Source organism: Enhydra lutris, unplaced genomic scaffold (assembly GCF_002288905.1).
Source record: "Enhydra lutris kenyoni isolate GAN:26980312 unplaced genomic scaffold, ASM228890v2 scaffoldscaffold1, whole genome shotgun sequence".
NCBI classification, from domain to species: Eukaryota; Metazoa; Chordata; class Mammalia; order Carnivora; family Mustelidae; genus Enhydra; species Enhydra lutris.
In genome coordinates, this window is record NW_019154085.1 from 5,288,239 (window position 1) to 5,312,986 (window position 24,748).

Genomic DNA, 24,748 nt, shown 5'->3' on the forward strand with positions numbered 1-24,748 from the left:
TGAGTGTTTAAAAAAACAAACATGTAACTCTAGGTTACCTAGGTTTCAATGGTGAAATCACAGCAATTATGTTAGAATATGTATATAAGGCCTAACAAAAATTAAAATGTATCCATGTTAGTTTGTTCAGGCTGCTATCACAAAAGTCCCATAAACTGTATGGCTTCTAAATAACAGAAATTTATTTTTCACATTTCTGGAGACTGGGAAGTCCAAGATTACGGTGCTGGCAGATTTGGTGTGTGGTGAGGACACTTCTTGGTTTATAGATAGCCATCTTCTTACTGAAATCTCATATGGCAGAAAGGGCAAGGGATCTCTCTGGACCCTCTTTTATAATGGCAATCTATTCATAAGGGCTATCCCGACCTAATTACCCCCCAAAGGTAGCATGTTGGGGGTTAGGATTGCAACAAATGAATTTGGGGAGGACACAATTATTCATACCATTGCAAGATAAAATTTTACAGAGTATAGCTAATTGTGCTTAGAAGGAAATTTGGAGCTTTAAATAACCACCTCAAAAAATAAAAAGAAAAGCTGAAATTTAATTATTTAAGCTTTCAGTTAGCCAAACTGGAAAAGAAGAAAGTAAATCAAATACAAATAATATCTTTTTAGTTCCTCTAGTATTTCATAGTAGGTGGTTTCCAAATTTCACAAAAAAAATCAAGATAAGCCTTATGCGGGGCACCTGGGTGGCTCAGTGGGTTAAAGCCTCTGCCTTCAGCTCAGGTCATGATCCCAGGGTCCTGGGATCGAGCCCCGCATCAGGCTCTCTGCTCAGCAGGGAGCCTGCTTCCCTCCCTTCCTCTCTCTCTGCCTGCTTCTCTGCCTGCTTGTGATCTCTGTCTGTCAAATAAATAAATAAAATCTTAAAAAAAAAAAAGATAAGCCTTCCGCTATACTTAAAACAAACTTTTTGGTTGTGATATTAGATGTGTAGTTACTGTTTAGCTCTAAATCTGTTATATTAAAAATGAGTCTGAAAGATAATGTTTATAAAATGATGAATATAAAATAATATATTTATTAACAGATAAATTGGAAGGCATATGATAACTGTTAAGTAACATACTGTTCTAAAAGATAGTGAATATAGTATAAATATAAATATTTGTTTATTTGCTCTACCTAGCCATCTATATTTATATAAACCTGGATAGCTAGTAATAACTACTATGTGAATGGATACTTGGTATACTTTTACAAAAGTTTATTAATTTTATCTTTGGGTTATGTGATTACCAGTTTTGTAGACTTTTTCCCTGTACTATTCAGTATTTTTACAGTGACTTATAATATTTAATAAGAACTTTAAAATAATAATATATATTATTTACCAATCATTTGCATATAGTTCCCTAATATCACAAAAACCATGAGCAAAGATACTATTTATCCCTCTTTTGACAGGTGAACTAATGTTAGAATTTTCTGAACGTTGTCATGAGAGCAGCAGCTCTACCATGGTAGAGAATGCAAGTCCATAACCAAGAAGTTAGGAGAAATGCCACTAAAACAGTGACATAGAAGCCTCCTGAATTTCCTTTCTCCCATGATGCACCAAATATACAGCTGTATACAGAGAATTCCCCCTGAGACAAATCCAGAAACCAGCTGGGTGAGTCCTCCATCTTGGTAAGTGGTAAAAAATCCACAATGAATTGAGTCAGAAAGGCTGAGACGTACTCTTCCCATAAACCACCATATTCCTGGCAGAGTGCTTACATCCATTGGGAGGGAACCAATTCCCAGCTTCTCCCTGAGGAGAGAAGGTTTAGACTGTGTATCTAGTATCTAGTATCCCAACTTTTAAGTAATCCAGAGAACTAGCTCCCAAATCACTTAGCCCTGAGAGCTGAGAGGCCTTGGCATTTATTATGAGAATTCCTGGTCCACACAAAACAAAGAGGCATTTCTGTTTAGGCACACAAGTACTCCCAGCGACTATTCTCTCTGACTCAACACAGAATGAAGACAAATACACCTAGCTCCTGTGTCTCCTACATTAAAGCAGAATCCATACCTATGTCCTGACCATTCCAGCTGCTGCCTGAAACCTTCCAGTGTACCTGATTGGGAAGCTGAAGAGATAGGCAATTAGTAATCCTCTAGGAGCCTGAACAGGCATATGAGCATTTCCCATACCTTTGGGACACAGGCAGATCTTGGCACACCAATTGCTTGGAGCCACTAAGAACACACGCAATAACTTGAAAAATCACAAAGATTTCAGGACCAACCAGCTTAGGCCACGCTGGTTGGTGAGTTTCATCTCTTCCGTAAAACCAGTCTATTGAGGCTGGGAGAGGTAGCTCTTTTACCTAATGCAAAGAAACCAAGACATAGTCAAAGAACATGAAGAAACAGGGGAATACGTTCTAAACAAAACAAGATAAATTTTCAGTTATTGGTCTTAATGAAATGGAGATAAGTGATCTACCCAATAAAGACTTCAAGATAATGGCCATAAAAATACTCAATGAGGGGCCTCCATACTGTTCTCACAGTGACTACAGCAGCTTGCATTCCCACCAACAGTCCACCAGCATTCCTTTTTCTCGGTATCTTCTCCAACACTGGCTGTTTCTTGTGTTTTTGATTTTAGCCATTCTCATAGATGTAAGATGGTATCTTATCATGGTTTTGATTTGCGTTTCCCTGATGATGAGTGATGTTGAGCATCTTTTCATGTGTTCTTTAGCCATCTGCATGTCTTCTTTCCAAAAGATGTCTATTCAGTTCTTTGACCCATTTTTAAAATTGGATTATTTGTGGGGTTTTTTGGTGTCAAGTTGTGTAAGTTCTTTATATATTTGGGATATTAACCCCTTATCAAATATAACACTTGAAAATGTCTTCTACAATTCAGTAGATTGCCCTTTTGTTTTGTGATGGTTTTCTTTGTTGTATAAACTCTTTTCATTTCAGTATAGTACTAATAGCTCATTTTTTTTAATTTTTAATTTTTGTAAAAATTAACATATAATGTATCATTTGTTTCAGGGGTATAGGTCTGTGATTTGTCAGTCTTACACAATTCATAGCACTCACTATAGCACATACCCTCCCCAGTGTCCATCACCCAGCCACCCCATCCCTCCCACCACCCTCCTCTCCAGCAACCCTCAGTTTGTTTCCTGAGATTAAGTCTCTTGGGGTTTGTCTCCCTCTCTGGTTTCATCTTATTTCATTTTCCCCTCTACTCCCCTATGATTCTCTGTCTTGTTTCTCAAATACTTCATATCAGTGAGATCATATGATAATTGTCTTTTTCTGATTGACTTATTTCACTTAGCATGATACCCTCTAATCCATGAGAATGGAACGTTTTTCCATTTCTTTGTATCTTCCTGAACTTCCTCATGAGTACTCTATATACAGATTCTTTGCCTCTTTGGTTAGACTTATTCCTGGGTATCTTATGGTTTTGGGTGCAGGTGTAAATGGGATCAACTCCTTAAATTCTCTTTCTTCTGTCTTGCTGTTGGTGTATAGAAATGCAACTGATTTATGTGCATTGATTTTATATCCTGACACTTTACTGAATTCCTGCATGAGTTCTAGCAGTTTTGGAGAGGAGTCTTTGGGATTTCCACATAAAGTAGCATATCCTCTGCAAAGAGTGAGAGCTTGACTTCTTCTTTGCTGATTTTATGCCTTTAATTTCTCTTTGTTGTCTGATTGCTGAGTCTAAGACTTCTAACCCTATGTTGAATAGCAGTGGTGATAGTGGACATCCCTGGTGTGCTCCTGACCTTCCTTAGGGGAAAAACTCTCAGTTTTTCCCCAATGAGAATGATATTTACTGTGGGTTTCTCATAGATGGCTTTTATGATATTGAGGTATGTACCCTCTATCCCTACACTCTGAAGAGTTTTGATCAAGAAAGGATGCTCTGCTTTGCAAATGCTTTATCAAATACATGCAGATGTATTAAGAGTATCATATGGTTCTTGTTCTTTGTTTCATTAATGTAATTAATACCTAATTAATTAATTAAATTAATTTTTCTTTGCTGTTCTTTCTCTGGTTCCTTTAGGCATAGGGTTAGCTTATGTACTTGAGACCTTTCTTGTTTCTTGAGGAAGGCTTGTATTGTCATGTACTCTCCTCTCAGGACCACCTTTTCTGTGTCCCAAAGATTTTGAACAGTTGTGTTTTCATTTTCATTTGTTTCCATGAATTTTTAAATTCTCCTTTAATTTCCTGGTTGACCCATTCATCCTTTAGTAGGATGCTCTTTAGTCTCCATGTATTTGAGATTTTTCCCAACTTTCTCCTTGTGATTGAGTTCTAGTTTCAGGGTACTCTGGTCTAAAAATATGCAAGGAATGATCCCAATCTTTTGGTACCATTTGAAACCTGATTTGTGATCCAGGATGTGATCTATTCTGGAGAATGTTCCATGTGCACTAGAAAAGAATGTGTATTCTGTTGCTTTGGGATGGAATATTCTGAATATGTCTGTGATGTCCATCTGGTCCAGTGTGTCATTTAAAGCCTTTATTTCTTTGTTGATCTTTTGCTTAGATGATCTGTCCATTTCAGTGAAGGGGGTGTTAATGTTCCCATCTATCACTGTATTATTGTTAATCTGTTTCTTTTGTTTTGTTATTAATTGGTTTATATAATTGGCTGCTCCCATGTTAGGGGCATAGACATTTAAAATTGTTAGGTCTTCTTGTTGGACAGATCCTTTAAGTATGATAGAGTGTCCTTCCTTATCTCTTATTATAGTCTTTGTGTTAAAATCTAATTTATATGATATAAAGATTGCCACCCCAGCTTTTTTTTTTTTTGATGCCTGTTAAAATGGTAAGTTGGTTTCCACCCCCTCACTTTAAATCTTTTAAATCTGAAGGTGTCTTTGGATCTAAAATGAGTTTATTGCAGACAGAATATTGATGGGTCTTGGTTTTTTGTTTGTTTGTTTGTTTGTTTTATTAATCTAATACCCTGTGTCTTTTGATTGGGGCATTTAGCCCATTTACATTCAGGGTAAGTATTAAAATATATGAATTTAGTGCCATTGTATTGCCTGTAAAGTGACTGTTACTGTATATTGTCTCTGTTCCTTTCTGGTCTGTTACTTTTAGGTTCGCTCTTTGTTTAGAGTACCCTTTCCAATATTTCCTGTAGGGCTGGTTTGGTGTTTGCAAATACCTTTAGGTATTTTTTTTTTTTTTTTGGTCCTGGAAGCTTTTTCTCTCTCCTTCTATTTTCAATGACAACCTAGCTGGATATAGTATTCTTCACTGCATATTTTTCTTGTTTACTGCTCTGAATGTAACATGCCAGTCCTTTGTGGCCTGACAGGTCTCTGTTGACAGGTCTACTGCCAATCTAATATTTCTACCATTGTATGTTACGGAGCTCTTGTCCTGAGCTGCTTTCAGGATTTTCTCATTGTCTCTGAGACTTGTAAATTTTACTATTAGATGATGGAGTGTGGACCTATTTTTACTGATTTTGAGGGCGATTTCTGTGTCTCCTGGATTTTGATGCTAGTTTCCTTCCCCAAATTAGGGAAGGGAAATTATAGGATTGCTATAATTTGCTCCAATATACATTCTGTCCCTCTCTCTTCTTCTGGGATCCCAATTATTCTAATATTCTTTCATCTTATGGTATAACTTATCTCTCAGATTCTCCCTTTATGATCCAGTAGTTGTTTATCTCTCTTTTCTTCAGCTTCTTTATTCTCTATCATGTGGTCTTCTATATAGCACTAATTCTCTCTTCTTCCTCATTTATCCTAGCAGTAAGAGCTTCCATTTTTTATCATACCTCATTAATAGCTTTTTTTCTTTCAACTTGGTTAGATTTTAGTTCTCATTTCTCCAGAAAGGGCTTTTATATCTCCAGACAGGGAAAATATATATATATATATATATATATATATATATATATATACACATTTTATATGATTAGAACAGTGAATAGAAAAGAGCTACACACTTGTTTTTGGGTGTATTTTGATCTGTTAGAAGAAACTGACTTCCAAAATTTTAAATAAAGAAAAACTTGTATATACACAAAAATAATGATAAACATGATGAAGGGATGGAATATGAATGTAAAGATAAAAATTAAAAAGATTTTTTAAAAACGTATTGTTAAAATAGGCTAAAACAGGAAAGAAGAAAATATTTTTTTTTAAATAGAATAAGAAAGAAATAAAATTTTAAAAATTTAACTTTGAATGACTGACTAATCATGAGAAAAAACAAAACAAAACAAAACATGAATTCTATGTGTTGTATTCTCCTAGTGCTGGAGTTTATAGGTCTCCTTGATCCGTGAGCTTGGTCTTGGCTGGATATGTTTCTGGGGAGGGGCCTGTTGCAGTGAATCTCAAATGTTTTGTCGAGGCAGAATTGCACCACCCTTGCCAGGGTCCAGGCTAAGTAATCTTCTCAGTTTTGCTCTCAGTAGCTTTTGTCTCCTGATAGTGCTCTCTACAGCTTTGGAGGATGTTAGTGAAGATGGAAGCCTCAGAATCTCTGGTCAAGGAGGAGCTGAGAGCTCAGAGCTCCCCTCTTAGTGTGCCCTCAGAGAAAAGCAGTCAATCACACCTGTCTCCCTGGTCTCTGGCCATACTCTGAGCTCACACAGCCTGTGACCAAGTGTTTCTATCTCTGGCATTCTACCCCATTTGGATCTCCAAACCCAGCAGATTCCTGCATTGTGGTCCTGTGCCACATTTTCCAGGGGAGGAAGGAGGGTGTCTCCCTGGATCTCACACTTATGGGGGTCCCTGCTCAAATAGCAGTGACCCATCTGTGCTGGGGATCATGGCTTATGGCAACCCCAAGTCGAGAGCTCACTCCTCAGCTCTATCTTTGCAGCTCTGATACCTGGGAGGTCTGGCACACTCAGGCACCCCCAGTCTTTTTGTGACCCCAAGCACCTGAGACCACACTGTCCTAGCAAGGGCTCCAGCTCCACTCCCCACTTAGCCTCTGGAGTGATGTCCCTCAGTGGAGCAGACTTCTATAAGTTCCTATTTTGTGCTCTGCTACTCTGTCACTTGCTGGGACCTGGCCCCTCCTCCCGTGGTCTATTGCCTTAGATTCACTGCTCCACATGTCCTACCTTCCAGAAAGTGGTTACTTTTCTGTTCATAGAATTTCCGCTATTCTTTTCTTCGATCTTCTGCTGAGTTTATAGGTGTTCAGAGTGGTTTGATAACTATCTAGCTGAATTCTGGGACCCAATGAAATTTAGGTCTCCTACTCATTTACCATCTTGCTCCTCCTCCCCTCTAATAGTTTATTTTTGCTTGTGTTTCCCTTGTCTAAGGAGATATATGTAGAAAAATATTTCTATGACTGATGTCAAAGAAATTACTGCTTATGTTTTCTAGGAGTTACAGGGCTTCAGGTCCCACATTTAGATCTTTAATCCATTTTGAGCTTATTTTATGAGAGGTGTCGGAATGTGGTCCAGTTTCATTATTTTGCTTATAGCTGTCCAGTACAATTTGTCTTTTCTCCATTGTATATTCTTGCTTTCTTTGTTGTAGATTAGTTGAATTGATAGATAAATGGATAAAGAAAATGTTATATACACACACAAACACAGCCAAATACACACACACACACACACACGGGAAATATTTGACAGCCTTAAAAAAGAAAGGGATCCAACCACTTATGACAACATAGGTAAACCTGAAGGGTCTGATGCTGAGTGAAATAAGGTAGGCAGAGAAGGACACATATTACATAGTATCACTTACATGTGGAATCTACTTATCTTTTTTAAAAAGTCAAATTTATAGTATTAGAGAGTACGTGGTACTTGCCTAGGGTCTGTGGAGTGGGGAAATAGGGACAGATTTGTACAGAAGTGTAAACTTTTAGTTATAAGATGAGTAAAATCTGAGGATTTAGAATATAACATGGTGATTATAGTTGATCATCTATTATGTAATCTAAATTTGCTTAGAGAGTAGAACTTCAGGGGTGCCTTTAAAAAAAAGTATGTGAGGTGATTGATGTATTAATTAACTCAATAGAGGAAATTTCTCACATGTGTTCAAATATCAAATTATCTGAATGCATACTTTAAATATATTACAATTTTATTTGCTGGTTATACCTCAGTAAAGTTGAAAAAAGTCAGAATTTTTTATTGAAATTTTAAGGAATGTTGATTTAATTATTTAGTCACATTAAACTAATCTTCCATTAGGTAGATTTTCTTTAATTTAGAAGTGACAAGTTAAAAGACAGTAGATGCAATTCAATCAGTTAAAATCTATGAAATTATTAAAACTTTTTAATGTTATAAATTCATTTTTGAGAAACAGTTTTAAAAGTCTATTGAATAAGGTAGGCTCCGTTCAAATTTTCCTAATGACCATTATCCAAACTTATTTTTAGTACAGTTAGTTTATTTACTTTTAAATCAAATTAAATTAATTCAAATATAACACATTATTTGTTTCAGGGGTATGGGTCTGTGATTCATCAATCTTATATGATACCCAGTGCTCATTACAACACATACCCTCCCCAAGATACTTTAAACAAATAAGAAAACCATTGTGTATGTCTGTGTGTGTATAGCTATATGTATGTGTATGTGTGTATTATACACACACATATGTGTATGTAATATACAAATATAATATACAAATATACAAATGTAATATATAAATATTATATATACGGATAGTATATATAATAGTATGTATAAACGTGTGTATATGTAACATACATAAACTGCATAAATATATTTAAATATATTACATATGTATATACCCACTATTATATGATTAGTTTATAAATGTAATAGGAAGATAAATGGAAATGCATCAGGAATAAAAACTATTTTTTTCAAATTTTAGATACTAAACTCTAATAAGGCTCTGGAAATGTATGTGATTTTGCATCACATTACAAAGAAAATGTAAAGATATATAAAACATTTTAGTCATCACTTAATTGTGCCCTAAATTTTATGAACCAAATATATTTGTTTAGGAATCTGCTTGCTGAGATATGTATGATTAAAATACATTTTAAGTAATTTTAATTATACCATCAATGATATAATAGATACTTGTAAAATATTTTTAGCTATGTGCACACAATTTGAAAAGTAGAATTACCCCTCCATATTGTCACATCCTACATTTGATAGAATTTTAAATGCTGTTATGCACATTCTTTTTTATATGATGGTATTTCAAATCTGATTTTAGAGAACAAATTAAGATAATTTGACCAGCACAACATTGAACATTATTATAATTTGGAATTAAACAGTTTCATTTTTTTCAACCTCAAATTTGAGCTGCAAAAAACTGAACAATTTGGAAACACTGTGATCATTATTTCTTTGTGTGTAATTCGTGTTACAAATACTTGTTAATGAGTTCAGGACCAAGTGCATATAATCACAGAGTACAAATTAAGACTTCTATTATCATTAATAGGAGTAAACACACAAATCAGGAGAAAATGGATCCTTATATTCTAAACCTTGAAGTTTATATGAGAAATAAATTAGCCATAAAATTAGAATGTAGGCAGCTTTCTAAAGAAACAGTCTTAAAGGTATTCTAGAGTCCTTAAAAGGCAATATTTCCTTAGGAATTTAAACAGAGACACATAAGTTGAAGAAGGGAATTTGAAAAATTAGGCAAGATTTAGATTCTCATTAAAATTAACCTTTGCTTAGGTTTCCTGGAAAGTGAATTGGACTCACTGTAATTGCTATAATTAAAGAACAGACAAATCCTCGATTTACTCCCTAGTCACCAAAAACCTAGATATACACTGGTATTCTTTCCAAAATGACTATAATCAGGATTACTTTCAGAGAGAGGGGAAAAAAGGAATTATTTTAAAGACATTGGGAGTAATATAAAAGAAAGTAGTTTAAAAATGTACACAAATATGCACGTTTTAAAAATTTTAATTTTTTAATCAGAAGGGACTTTTTTATTATGCAGTCTTTAAAATTTTAACGTAGAGATAAATGTATATAGAAATGTGTAAAATTCAGATCTGGTGTTTCACAAAATATTTAGAAAAGAGGGATCACATAGAAGGATAGGATCCTAAGAATATGTGAACATTAACCCCTTCTGGAGTGACAATGTGAAAATGGAAATCTTAACATGAACAATGAAACATTCTCAAGATTTGATTGCAAAATGAATTAAAAGGCTGACTATGTATATATATATATAAAATAGTTGTAAGTCATGGCTAAGCTAGACTCTTATCTCTATTAAAAGTCAAATATTTTAAGACCTTATTCTAATTTAAATTTCTTCTACATATCATTTTAATTTGGCCCAGAAAACTAAGGCATAACTTAGTTTCAAAACAGCTATGTTCAGGGTTTGCTAGATCACATTTGAACCACTCGGTTCAGCAATGTCCTAGGATAACCACTGAAATAATTATAACAGAAGATAGAGTTGAACAGCTGATGTTGTGAAAACAAAAAGAAATCATTTAAAAATTATTTAATTGAGAAAAAGGAAAGAAGGAAAAAAAATAAAAGATAAAGATGATAGCAATGTTGCAGGTATAAAACCAAAAATTTTACTTTTATCATAACAATTTTTAGAACCACTTAATTTTTAAATTTAAAATTTTTAAAGATTTTATTTATTTATTTGACAGAGGGAGGGGGAAGCACAAGCAGAGGGAGCAGCAGGCAGAGGGAGAGGGAGAAGCAGGCTCCCTCCTGAGCCGAGAGCCCAACATGTGGTTAATCCCAGAACCCTGGGATCACGACCTGAGCCACAGGTAGACAGTTAACTGACTGAGCCACCAGGCACCCCAGATTTAAAATTTTTAAAAACAGATTTAGGTTAATAGCAAAATTGAGAAGAAGGTACAGAGATTTACCATATATCCCCTGCCCCATACATGCATAATGAGTCTCATTATTAACACCCCAGAGTATTACATATGTTACCATTGATAAACCTGCCTTGACACCAAAGTTGATAAAACACATTATGGTTTACCCTTGGTGTTGTACATCCTGTGGGTTTACACTAATACATAATGACATGTATCCACCATTAGAGTTCCACACAGAATATTTTCACTGCCCTAAAGATCCTCTGTGCTCCACCTCTTCATCCCTCCCCACACCCCAACTCCTGTTAACTTGTTACTGACTTCATAGCTTCGTCTTTTCCAGAAGGCTGTATAGGTGGAATCACATAGTATGTAGCCTTCTCAGGTTGGCTTCTTTCCTTTAACAATGGGCACAATTGCTTCTCTCCCTTAGTAATTTGAAGTTTTCTTTACATCTTATCATGACTTGATAGTCTTCCCTCCCTCTTGCTGAATAATACTCTTGTCTAGATGCACCCCTGCTTGTTTACTCATTCATCTGTTGCAGGACATCTGACTGCGTCCCAGTCTTAGCAAATGTAAATCAACCTGCTAGAAGCAATGGTGTGCAAGTCTTAATGTGGATAATATCAGGGAGAAAATTACTGGATCATAGAGTGAAAGTACGGTTAGTTTTGTGGGAAATGACGCAAGGGCTTTCAAAATCAGTTTATCATGTTGTGTTTCCAGCAGCAATGAGTGAGCCCCTGTTGCTCCACGTTCTCATCAGCATTTGTTATTGCAATTTTTCTGAATTTAGGCCATTCTAGTAGATATGGAATGGGAACTCATTTTTTTCTAATGTAACATATCATATGGAGCATCTTTTTATATGTTTATTTGTCGTCTTTGGTCAAGTGCTTGCTAAGGATTTTGACCCAGTATTAACGGGATTGTTTTCTTATTATTAAATTTTAAGAGATTTTGAATATTCTGGATAAGGATGCTTTATCAGATGTGTCTTTGCAAATATTTTGTCCCAGTCAGTGGCTTATCTTCTCATTCTCCTGACATTGTCTTTTTCAGAGTCGGTATTTTCAGTTTTGCTGAAGTCCAGCTCATCACTCTTTCTTACACAGATTGCATCTTTGGTGCTGTATTTGAAAAGACATTACAATACCCAAGACCATCTTGGTTTTCTCCTGTGTTATCTTCCAGAAGTTGTATGAATTTATTTTTTACATTTAAGTCCATGATGCATTTTGAGTTATTTTTTTGTGAAGTGTGTAAGATCTGTGCCTGAATTATTTATTGATATTAATATTAATAGGATATCCAGTTCTTCCAGCACCATATATTGAAGAGAATATCTTTGCTCAATTGTACAGCCTTTGCTTTTTTGTCAAAGATTAGTTTACTATATTTAAAGGGGTCTATTTTGAGGTTTTCTTGCCATTCCATTTATCTAATTGCCTATTCTTTCGCCAATACCACAATAATTGTCTTCATAATTGTAGCTTTATAGTAAGAAAAAAAGTCAGATAGTGTCAGTCTCCCAGCTTTGCTGTTCTCCTTTAATATTGAGTTGGATATTCTGAGGTTTTCTCTATTCATATAAACTTCAGAATCTGTTTGTTAATATCTAAAAAAAAAAACCCTACTTGCTGGAATTTTAATTGGATTGCATTGAATCTGTAGATCGAGCTGGGAAGAACTGACATCTTGACAATATTTTTCCATCCATGAATATTTTCATTTTAGTTTTTTTATTTAATTCAGACCTTTATAGTTTTCCACATATAAATCTTCTACATATTTTATTAGACTTATACCTAAGTATTTGATGTCTACTACTCTATTAGAAATAATATAGCTACTCTTTTCATTTGATTAATGTTAGGATGGCATATTTTTCTCCTTCCATTTATTTTTAGTCTTCTTCTTTCTTTATATTTAAAATGGGTTTCTTATAGACATACATAGTCAGGTTGTGTTTTTTATCCACCCTGACAATCTCTTTTAATTGATGCATTTAAACCTTTGGGATTTAATGTGATTATTGATAGAGCTGGATTAATATACAACACATTTATTACTGTTTTCTGTTTTCTATATTCCTATTATCGTCTTCTAATCTTTTCCTGAATTTCTGGTTTTAGTTGACTCTTTATATGATTCCGTTTTCTCTCCTTTCCTAGTAAGTCAGTTAGACTTTTATTTTTTTATTTTTTATTTATTTATTTATTTTTTACTTTCTTTGGTTGTTGCCTTAGAGTTTGCACTATACATTTAAACTAATCTAAGCACACTTTTAAATAACATTATACTGCTACTGCTCATGGGTAGTATGAGAACACTATAAACACAATATAATCCCAATTCTTCCCCCATGTCCTTTGTATCATTGTTGTCATTCACTTTTTCATATATGAACATACTTAAACATATAAATATACATGCACACACATAAGGTACATACATAAGCATACATATTGGATATAGTGTTGTTATTATTTTGAACAAACTCTTATCAGCAAAGTCAATTAAGAATAAGAAAAATTAAAGTTTTTGTTTTATCTTTACTTACTCCTTTTCAATACCCTTTTATTTTTCTCCTTATGTAAAAACTAGTTTCTGGCATTATTTTCCTTGTCTCTAAAGAACTCTTTAAAATGTCTCTTGAAAGGTAGGTCTACTGGCAATAAATTCTTTCAATTTTTGTTTGATAAAGTCTTTATTTCTCCAACACTGTTGAAAATAATTCCATATACAAAAATCTAGTTTTTTTTTTTCTTTCAACATTTGATATATGTCATTCCACTCCTTGCTTGCATGGTTTCTAAGGAGAAGTAGAATATAATTTTTAATCTTTGTTCCTTGGTATTATTTTCTTCTGGCTTCTTTCAGAATTTTTCTTTGTTTTTGATTTTCTGTAATTTGAAAATAATATGGCTAGGTGTAGTTATTTTTGCATTTATGATGCTTGGTATTCTCTGAGGTACCCAAGACTGCAGTTTGGTGTCTGATATTAATTTGGGGAAATTCTCAGTCATTATTATGTTAAATATTTCTTCTCTATTCTCTCTTTTACTTATGTTATAAAATATGATATAACAAAAATATATGTTATATTATACCTTTTGTAGTTGTCTCACAATCTTTGGATATTCTGCTCTTCTTTGTTTTCTTTTTGTTTGTTTCTTTGTTTTTGCCTTTTGATATATCTTATAATTTTTTTTTCTTGATAGTAGGACATGATGTACCAAGTAAAAAGAACTGTTATAAGTAAGTCTTTAGTAATTTGATGTGAGGTGTAGGGAGATAGGAAGCATTCTATAGATCCATAGTTAGATCTCAGTGTTTTCAAGAACCTAGGCTGGTGGCTTGTGAACTTCACAGGTGTTTCTCATCCACCCCCCAACCCCCTCTGCTTAGGTAGGACAGAATAGCTAGAGGGGGCTGGAGTTATTAATTAATAATTAATAATTAAATAATTAATTGATTAATTGATTAATTTCCTTACCCCCATGCCAGTTAACTTCTGATATACCTCAATAGGCTAGATTCTGATAAACTAGTTTCTCCTGAGCCTTATTAAGAATAGCTGCATTGGTATTCCAAAATTTGTGTGTGTGTGTGTGTGTGTGTGTGTGTGTGTATGATAATTTATTTATTTATTTTAGAAAGAGAGAGAGTGCCCATGCACATGAGCTTGGGGAGGGGCAGAGGGAGAGAGAGAGAGAAGGAGAGAGAGAGAGAAGGAATATCCAGCAGACTCCTGGTTGAGCACAGATCCTGATTCGGGGCTCTATCCCATGACCCCAAGATCATGACCTAAGCTGAAATCAAGAGTCAGATGCTTAACTGACTGAGCCACCCATGTGTCCCTCTTTCACTATATATTTTTTATTAAATTTCTTAATGGTTGCTCTTGGGCTTCTTACCTTAAAAATTTTAGTTTTATATTAACACTAGTTAAATTTCAGTGGTTTATAAAAACTTTTCACTGGTACACCTTCATTCTTTACCATTTACATCTTTATGTTATTATTTTAATACACATTATATCTTTATTATAAACCCATCATATAGCTTTATAATTTTATTAAAACTGTCTTTCAAGTCAGATAGGAGAACAAGAGTTGCAAAAAATACAAGTGAAGTCTTTTATACTCACTATGTAGTTACCTTTATCAGTAGGTTTTTTTTTTTAATTTCTTCAAAAATCTTGAGGTGCTGCTGTCTAAGGTCTTTTCATTTCATCTCAAAGGGCTCCCCCAGCCCTGCTTTTTTGTATGGTTACTCTGCTAGTGACAAATAACTCCATTTTTCTTTATTTGGGAATCTCTTAATTTCTCCTCATGTTTGAAGATAGTTTTTCTGGATATATAATATTTTTTTTAAGATTTAATTTATTTACTTGAGAGAGAAATAGAGGGAAAATGAGCAAGAGGAGTGGCAAGCTGAGGGAGAAGTGGATTCCCTGCTGAGCAAGGAGCCCAACTGGGGCTGGATCCCAAGATCCTGGGATCATGACCCCAGCCAAAAGCAGATATTTAACCAACTGAGCCTCTCAGGCATCCCTTGGATATAGAATTCTTAACTGATAGTACTTTTCTTTCAGCACTTTGGATGTGTCACTAGACTACTTTCTGGCCTTGTGATTTCTGACAAGAAGTCAGCTATAAATCTTATTAAGGAATCTTTTGTACTACAATAATATTTTTTTGCTTTTGAAATTTTTTGTTTGTTTATATCTTTTAGTGGCTTGATTATGAAGTTTTTTGGCAGAGATCTCTGAATTTCTTCTATCTGGAATTCATTAAGCTACCTAGATGTATAGATAAATTTTTAAAAATCAAATTTGGGATTTAAAAAAAAAAGATTTTATTTATTTATTTGACAGAGAGAGAGAGAGATCACAAGTAGACAGAGAGGCAGGCAGAGAGAGAGGGGGAAGCAGGCTTCCTGCTGAGCAGGGAGCCCGATGTGGGGCTCCCAGGACTCTGAGATCATGACCTGAGCTAAAGGCAGAGGCTTAACCCACTGAGCCACCTAGGCACCCCAAATTTGGGATGGTTTTACACAAAAGTTCTTAAAATATTTTTTATTCCTCTTTTTCTTCTCTTCTCTCCTCTGGACCTTCCATTATGCATCTATTGGTAAGTTTGATGGTTTACTTCAGATCTCTGATGATCTATTTATTTTAATCTATTCTTTTTTATTTCTTTTCTTCAGACTGGAAAAATCTTAAGCTATCTTTGAATTTACTAGTTGATCATACTGTCAAATCTGTTGTTGAACTCTTCTAGTGAATTTTTTTTCAGTTATTGTTCTTACTGACTCCAGAATTCCTATTTGAGCAGTTTATTAATTTATCTCTTTCTTTTTTTTTTTGCATTGTGCATTTGATGAGATATTATTTTCACACTTGCCATTAGTTTATTAGACATAATTTCTTTTAGTTGGAATATATTTAAGCTAGCTGATTTCAGACCTTTGTCTAATAAGTGACATTTTTACTTTGTCATGGATAGTTTCTGTTGACTGCTTTATCTTTTTATTTCTGTGCATGAGCTATTTATTACTGTTCCTTTATATGTTTTTATTATGTTATTTTATTTATTATTTATTATGTTATTTTATGTATTATTTATTATGTCATTTATCATGTTATAACTGTTTTCATTGAAATCTAGAGATTTAAAATAACATAACACGGGAACTATTAAAATCAGTCCATTCTTTGGTTTGTTGTTGCTGGTTATTGTTGTTATTGCTGTTTGTTTATTTTGTGACTTTCTTGCACTACTTTTATAAAATCTATATTTTTTATCATATGTGACCACTGAAGTTCCTGCTCAGTTAGGTCAAAGGTCAGTTGTTGATTGTACAGAGATTTCCTTTAACACATTGTCCTATCCTCTGTTGAGTTCTGTTTGTACGTGGCACATCTTCACTGATCTGGCAGTTTACAGCCTTTACTTCCTGCTTTCCTAGGATCTCAAAGTAAGCAAGAGGCAAAAGATCAGACATTTCTCATGATTTTCCTGAGTGTGCACCTTCACCTGTATATGTATATAATGTTCTAGATTCCCAGAAACATGTCAAGAGGTTTCTAAAGCCCAACATGTACATCTCACTTCCAATATTTTCTTCGTAAGATTTTTGGTGAGCCTCTTGTTTCCTCAAGTGATATGGCTGCCTAGAATAGCTGCAGTGTAAACAATCATTTTTTTTTTTTTCATAAATGTGCTATGGGGAATGGTTTTTCTCTCTATGTGAACTCTGAGTTAGGTTAAGTAAAGAAAAGCCTTGTGAATGAGGCTTTTAAGGAAGCTGCTAAATAGATCAAATAGTGACAAGTCTCTGAGGATAGGACCTTTACGGGAGCTTTGAGCCAATTTTTTTGCCCTCTTGTGGCCCTTAGGTTGCTGGTTTTCATACTTACCATTATTGTGAGGTTGCTGGTTTCAAGAGTACCAGACAGCTAAGGAGAGGGAAATGGAAATGGATCAAGAAAAATATCACAAGTCTCACTTTCTTTTAAAAACCAAGGTTCAGCCAATTTCTTATATAAGCCCTCCTTGAATTGTTGCAAGTCTTAGTTAAGATTCAGAATTGTATAATAAGTTGAGTTTTAGAATATTTGCCACTGTTCTCAGTGCTTTTATGGTTGAATAATTTATAGAAGTTCTTATTCTGCCATTCTTACTAAGTGATTCTTCTGTAAGAGATACTGGAAGAGCAAGGTTAATATCCTCTAAAATATGTTTGCATGTACTAAATCACCATTTAAAGCTTTATGAAAATAGCATGGTTGGTAGAATAGTTAATAGCAATAGCAACATTGCAAGAAAGGATTGTAAATAGTATGTCTAGAATAAAGAATAATGAAGAACAACCATACCCTACTTCTCTGAAATTATTAGATGGTGCTAATTGATTATTGACTCTGTGGCTCTTACTGAAGAAGAATGAGATTAGAAAATGAGGTTAGAAGCATAAGAGGGGAAGGGCCCGGGAGGATACCTATCAAACAAAGAAATATTCTACCTAGAATGGCAGAGTTGGCTGCTCTTGTGTAAGAAGATCCTTGTAATAGAAGGGTAGAGGTTGAAGCTGAGCACTTCAAGAAACCTGTTAAATCATCTTGAAGAGACCTTGTATCTCACAGCTCTGCAAACTGTCACAGTGATACTTCCTCTAGATAAGTCAGATTGAGGAAAAAGAAAGATCCTTGTTCCTTTTTTCTCTTCCTGTTTCTGCCCTCTAACACTGAAGAGCATAATGTAAGCCTTGAAAATAACAGAAGAGAAATCCTATTGCCAGACATATCCTCTTTCTTGTTTATCCTCCCTCTCCCCACCCCCAACACACCTTAATAGGTCACTGACATAATTTCAGCCTTCTTTGCAAGAGGGAATTTGAAGCTCTTTCAGAAATATGAGAACAGTTTAAAATAAAGTGATTTCTGTTTTAATAATCAGATGTAACCACAGGTTTAAGAAACTGCTCAGATATTGCTTAGAACAGAGAAGGGTGAAGGTAGTGATTAGAGGAAAAGTAATAACACTTCATGTATTTTTTCTACAAAATTAAGAACTTTTACATAACACAGACATTGATATAAAGAAGAAAACCATTTTAGGAGTAACTTTTCTATCATTAATATTCTGTTTTCAATGATATCTTCCTATTTATACACATGAAAATTATTTAAACTCCATTCATATTGTATGATATTTATGAATTTAGACATATTGCAGTGTTTCTAATGTGCCACACTGTAAAATGTATGACAATAATTACTTATTTGAGTTTAAAGATGAAGATAAAAAATGATTAATGATTTTACTTATTTTTCTGTGAATTTGTTTTTAAACAAAAGGAAAAGAGTGACTATTTTGAATTGAAAAAAGTAAATCAGTAGCTTTTATATATACATAGTAATTTTTAATTAATATAAGTGAATTCATTCATAAACAAAAACTATAAAATACTTTGAAATAAAAATGATATAAGGGAAATATATGGAGAAAAGAATTAAGAAAAACCAGAGAACAAGCACAAAATCACATGTCTAGGTATGTATTCTATATTTTCTAATGAGATATCTCAATATGCTAAATGTCAAAAATTTCTTAAGATGTATCTGTAGATTAAGCGAAATCTCAATCAAACCCTAACAAGTGTTACTAGCGAATATGCTATAATGACTCAAATTTACATAAGTAATTCACTGCTTCTCATTATTGCGTTTCTTTATCTCATTTATCTGAAACAGTTTAGTTCTCTCAATATGAGGGTAGAAGTCTTTTTTTTTTTTTTAAGATTTTGTTTATTTATTTGAGAGAGTGAGAATGAGTGAGAGAGAAACAGAGGTGAGTAGGGGGAGAGGACGGGGTGAAGCAGATGCCCTACTGAGCAGGGAGCCAAATGTGAGACTTGATCCTGGGACTCCAGGATCATGACCTGAGCTGAAGGCAGACACCTAACTGACTGAGCATCCCAGGTGGCCCTAGAAGCTGTTTAATTTGTAGGCTGCCCACAATATTCTTTAGTTGAAAGTTTTCTCATAATTCTACTCAGATTGTGCATATTTGACAGGATTGCCACAAAAGTGATGCTCTGTCTTACACTTTCTTTTAGTGGAAGCACATCAAAAGATATGACTGAAGACAAAAAAGAAAAGCATATATTCACACATGTGCAATAGCCATAGACAGTGTGATAAAAGTACTGAATTTAGATAAAGAGGACTAGAAATAACTAATATCCTAATTTAAGTTCCAACTTAAAAAATAATGACCAAATTGAAGGGATGGAAAATGTTAGTACATAATTAGAATTTTAAAAATTGGTGATTTTTTTTAACTAGGAAAATAATAACATTGGAAATTATGAAGTAAAAGATAAGCTTAAGAAAAGATCTGGGCTATTAGATCACAAGATGATTAAATGGAAGATAGATCAATAGAAAATATGTAAACTGAAATGTACATATAAAAAATAGAAAAAAAGAGCAGAAGAGACAGATCATGAGAAATTCTCACAACACATCTAGAGTCCCAGAAGTAGAGGTAAGAGAGTAGGGCAGAAGAAATATTTGATAATATGATAACAAAGAATTTGCCAAAACTACTGCAATATATCGACTTGAAGAATCAAGAACATCTGAAAATACCAAATCAATCAATAAAAGGCATACCATTGTACAAGTGTTCTCAATGTTTAATTCCAGGACCTTCATCAGCAACAATGTCAGCAAATTTCTTTTGCTGAATACAGATTCTTACAGAAATAATACATTACATTATTTACAGACTATATATTACAATACAACATATTATATATTACATTATTATAATAAATAATGCATTACATATAATACATAAATAATAATATATTACATTATTTACAGAATATATTACAATATAATATACAACATAATACAATAATATAATACATCATTTACAGAAAAATACAGAAATACAGATTCTTGGACCTTGATTCAATCAGACTGAATCAGAAATTCTTGGAGAAGGAAGCAAGATGGCGAAGGAGTAGAAGACTGAAATATCATCAGGTCCCAGGAGTTCAGCTAGATAGTTATCAAATCATTCTGAACACCTACAAACTTAACAGGAGATAGAAGAGAAGAATAGCAATTCTAGGAACAGAAAATTGACCACTTTCCTGAAGGTTGGACATGAGGAGAAGTGAATTCAAAGCCACGGGAGCATAGACCCCAGAGGGAGGGGTAAGCTCCTGGCAAGGGAGAGAGCAGCAGAGCACAAAATCAGAACTTTTAGAAGTCTGCTTCACTGAGGGACGTTGATCCAGAAGCTAAGTGGGAGGTGGAGCCCTTGTGGGGACAGTGTGGTCTCAGGATCTGCTGGATCACAGAAAGACCAGGGGTGTCTGAATGTGGCAGAGCTCCCAGGTGTTGGAGCAGGGAAGCTGGGTACAGAGACAGAGCTGAGGAGTGCACTCTTAGCTCAGGGCTACCTTAAACCATGATGCAAAGCACAGTTGGGCTGCTGCTCTTTGAGCAGTGACCCCACAAATGGCAGATCTGGAGAGACTCTCCTTCTTCCTCTTCTGGAGGAGTGGCACAGGAGGGTGTGGCAGGAATCTTCTGGATTTGGAGACTCCAAATGGGGCTGTGCATCAGAGATAGAAATGCTCAATTACAGGCCAGGTGACCACAAAGTGCAGCTGGACACCAGGGAGATAGACGCGATTGACTGCTTTTCTCTGAGGGTGCAATGAGGAGTGGGATCATGAGCTCTTGACTCCTATGGGATGGAGATTGGGAGGCTGCCATCCTCATTTTTGTCCTCCAAAGCTGTATGGAAAGCATTCAGGGAACAAAAGATACCAAGAGCAAACCCGAGCAGATTACTTAAACTGGCCCCTGCCAAGGGTGGTGCAGTTCAGCCCTGGGCAAAGATATTTGAGAATCACTGCAAGAGGCCCCTCCCCCAGAAGATCAGCAAGAACATCCAGCCAAGACCAAGTTCATTAATCATTGAGAACTGCGGAACTCCAGAGCTAGGGGAATGCAGCACATAGAACTCATGGCTTTTCCCCCATGATCCTTTAGTCTTTAATATGGAAATTTTTCTTTCTTTAAAATTTTGGGATTTTGTTTCTTCTCAGAGACCAGAATACACCCAACATCATGCAGGTGGCTCTGTTCTATTCACCAGTATAAAACATTTATTTTTTAATTTTTCCTCCTTTCTTCTCCCCCTCACAGCTTCAAGCCTCTTCTGATTTGGTTAGTGTCTATTTTCCTGGGCTCTTTGCCACCCTTTTAGTACTTTGTACTCTCATTCATCTATTCTTATCTGGATAAAATGACAACGTGGCAAAACTAACCACAAAAAACAAACAAACAAACAAACAAAACCCAAGAGGCAGTACCAATGGCTAGGGACCTAATCAATACAGACATTAGTAATATAGCAGAACTAGAGTTCAGAATGATGATTATCAAGGTGCTAGCTGGGCTCAAAAAAAAGCATGGAAGATATTAAAGAATCATTTTCTGGAGAAATAAAATCCCTTTTCGGAGAAATAAAAACTAAAATCTAACCAAGTTGAAATTTAAAAAGCTATTAATGGGGTGCAATAAAAAATGGAGGCTCTTACTGCAGGATAAATGATGCAGAAGAGAGAATTAGTGATAGAGAAGACCAAATGACAGAGAATAAGGAAGTTGAGCAAAAGGGAGACAAACAATTACTGGACACCAAGGGGAGAATTTGAGAGATAAGTGATACCACAAGATGAAACAATATTAGAATAATTGGGATCCTAGAAGAGGAAGAAAGGGGGGGAGTAGGTATATTAGAGCAAATTATATTAGAGAATTTCCTTTGTTATAACAAAGGGAATAAGCATCACAATCCAGGAGGCACAGAGAATCTCCCTCAAAATCAATAAAAATAGGTCCATACTCCATCATCTAATAATAAAACTTACAAGTCTTAGTGACAAAGAGAAAATCCTGAAAGCAGCTTGGGACAAGAGGTCTGTAACATACAATGGTAGAAATATTAGATTGGTAGCAGACCTATCCACAGAGACCTGGCAGGCCAGAAATGACTGGCATGATATATTCAGAGTACTAAACAAGAGAAATATGCAGCCAAGAATACTATATCCAGCTAGGCTGTCATTGAAAATAAAAGGAAAGATAAAAAGCTTCCAGGATAAACAAAAACTAAAAGAATTTGCAAACACCAAACCAGCCCTATAGGAAATTTTGGAAGGGGTCCTCTAAGCAAAGAGAGAGCTTAAAAGTAACAGACCAGAAAGGAACAGAGACAATATACAGTAATAGCCACCTTACAGGCAATGTAATGGCACTAAATTCATATCGTTCAATAGTTACCCTGAATGTAAATGGGCTAAATGTCCCAAACAAAAGACTCAATGTATTAGAATGGGAAAACAAACAACAACAACAACAACAACAACAAAACAAACAAAAAAACCCAACAACAACAACTAAAAAAAAAAAAAAAACAAGACTCGTTGATATGCTGTTTGCAAGAAACTCATTTAAAACCAAAAGAAACTTCCAGATTTAAAGTGAGGGATGGAAAACCATTTACCATGCTAATGGGCATCAAAAGAAAGCTGGGGTGCAATCCTTATATCATATAAATTAGATTTTAAGCCAAAGACTATAACAAGAGATGAGGAAGGACACTCTATCATACTTAAAGGGTCTGTTCAACAAGAAAATCTAACAATTTTAAATGTTTATGCCCCTAACATGGGAGCAGCCAATTATATAAACCAGCTAATAACAAAACAAAAGAAACAGATCAACAATAAAACAGTGATAGTAGGGAACATTAATACCCCCTTCACTGAAATGGACAGATCATCTAAGAAAAAGATCAACAAGGAAATAAAGGCTTTAAATGACACACTGGACCAGATGGACATCGGAGACATATTCAGAATATTCCATCCCAAAGCAACAGAATACACATTCTTTTCTAGTGCACATGGAGCATTCTCCAGAATAGATCACATCCTGGGTCCCAAATCAGGTTTCAAATGGTACCAAAAGATTGGGATCGTTCCTTGCATATTTTTAGACCAGAGTACCCTGAAACTAGAACTCAATCACAAGGGGAAAGTTGGAAAGAACTCAAATACATGGAGACTAAAGAGCATCCTACTGAGAGGATGAATTGGTCAACCAGGAAATTAAAGGAGAATTTAAAAATTCATGGAAACAAATGAAAATGAAAACACAACTGTTCAAAATCTTTGGGACACAGAAAAGGTGGTCCTGAGAGGAAAGTATATAACAATACAAGCCTTTCTCAAGAAACAAGAAAGGTGTCAAGTACACAACCTAACGCTATGCCTAAAGGAGCTGGAGAAAGAACAACAAAGAAAGCCTAAACCCAGCAGTAGAAGAGAAATAATGAAAATCAGAGCAGAAATCAATGAAATAGAAACCAAAAGAACAGTAGGATAGATCAATGAAACTAGGAGCTAGTTGTTTGAAAGAATTAATAAGATTAATAAACCCCTGTCCAGACATATCAAAAAGAAATGAGAAAGGACCCAAATTAATAAAATCATGAATGAAAGAGGAGGAGAGATCACAAGCAATACCAAAGAAACACAAGCCATTATAAGAACCTATTATAACTATCTATTACCAGCAAATTTGACAATGTGGAAATAATGGATGGATTCCTAGAGACATATAAACTACCACAATTGAACCAGGAAGAAACAGAAAACCTGAACAGACCCATAACCAATAAGGAGATTGAAGCAGTCATCAAAAATCTCCCAAAAAAAGAAGAGCTAAAGGCCAGACGGCTTCCCAGGGGAATTCTACCAAACATTTAGAGGAGAATTACTATGTATTCTCCTGAAACTGTTCCAAAAAATAGAAATGGTAGAAAAACTTCCAAATTCATTTCATGAGGCCAACATTACCTGGGTCCCAAAACCAAAGATCCCTTCAAAAAGGAGAATTACAGACCAATATCCCTGATGAATATGGATGCAAAAATTCTCATCTAAATACCAGCCAATAGGATCCAAGACTCCATTAAAAGGATTATTCACCATGACCAAGTAGGATTTATTCCTGAGCTGGAAGGTGCATTCAACATCTGCAAATCAATCAATGTGATGCAATACATTAATAAAAGAAAGAATAAGAACTTATGATACTCTTAATTGCTGCTGAAAAAAACATTTCACGAAGTACAGCATCCTTTCTTGATCAAAATTCTTCAAACTTTAGGGGTAGTGGGTATATACTTCAATATCATAAAAGCCATCTATGAGAAACCCACAGTAAATATCATTCTCATTGGGGAAAAACTGAGAGCTTTTCCCCTAAGGTCAGAAACACAACAAGGATGTCCACTTTCACC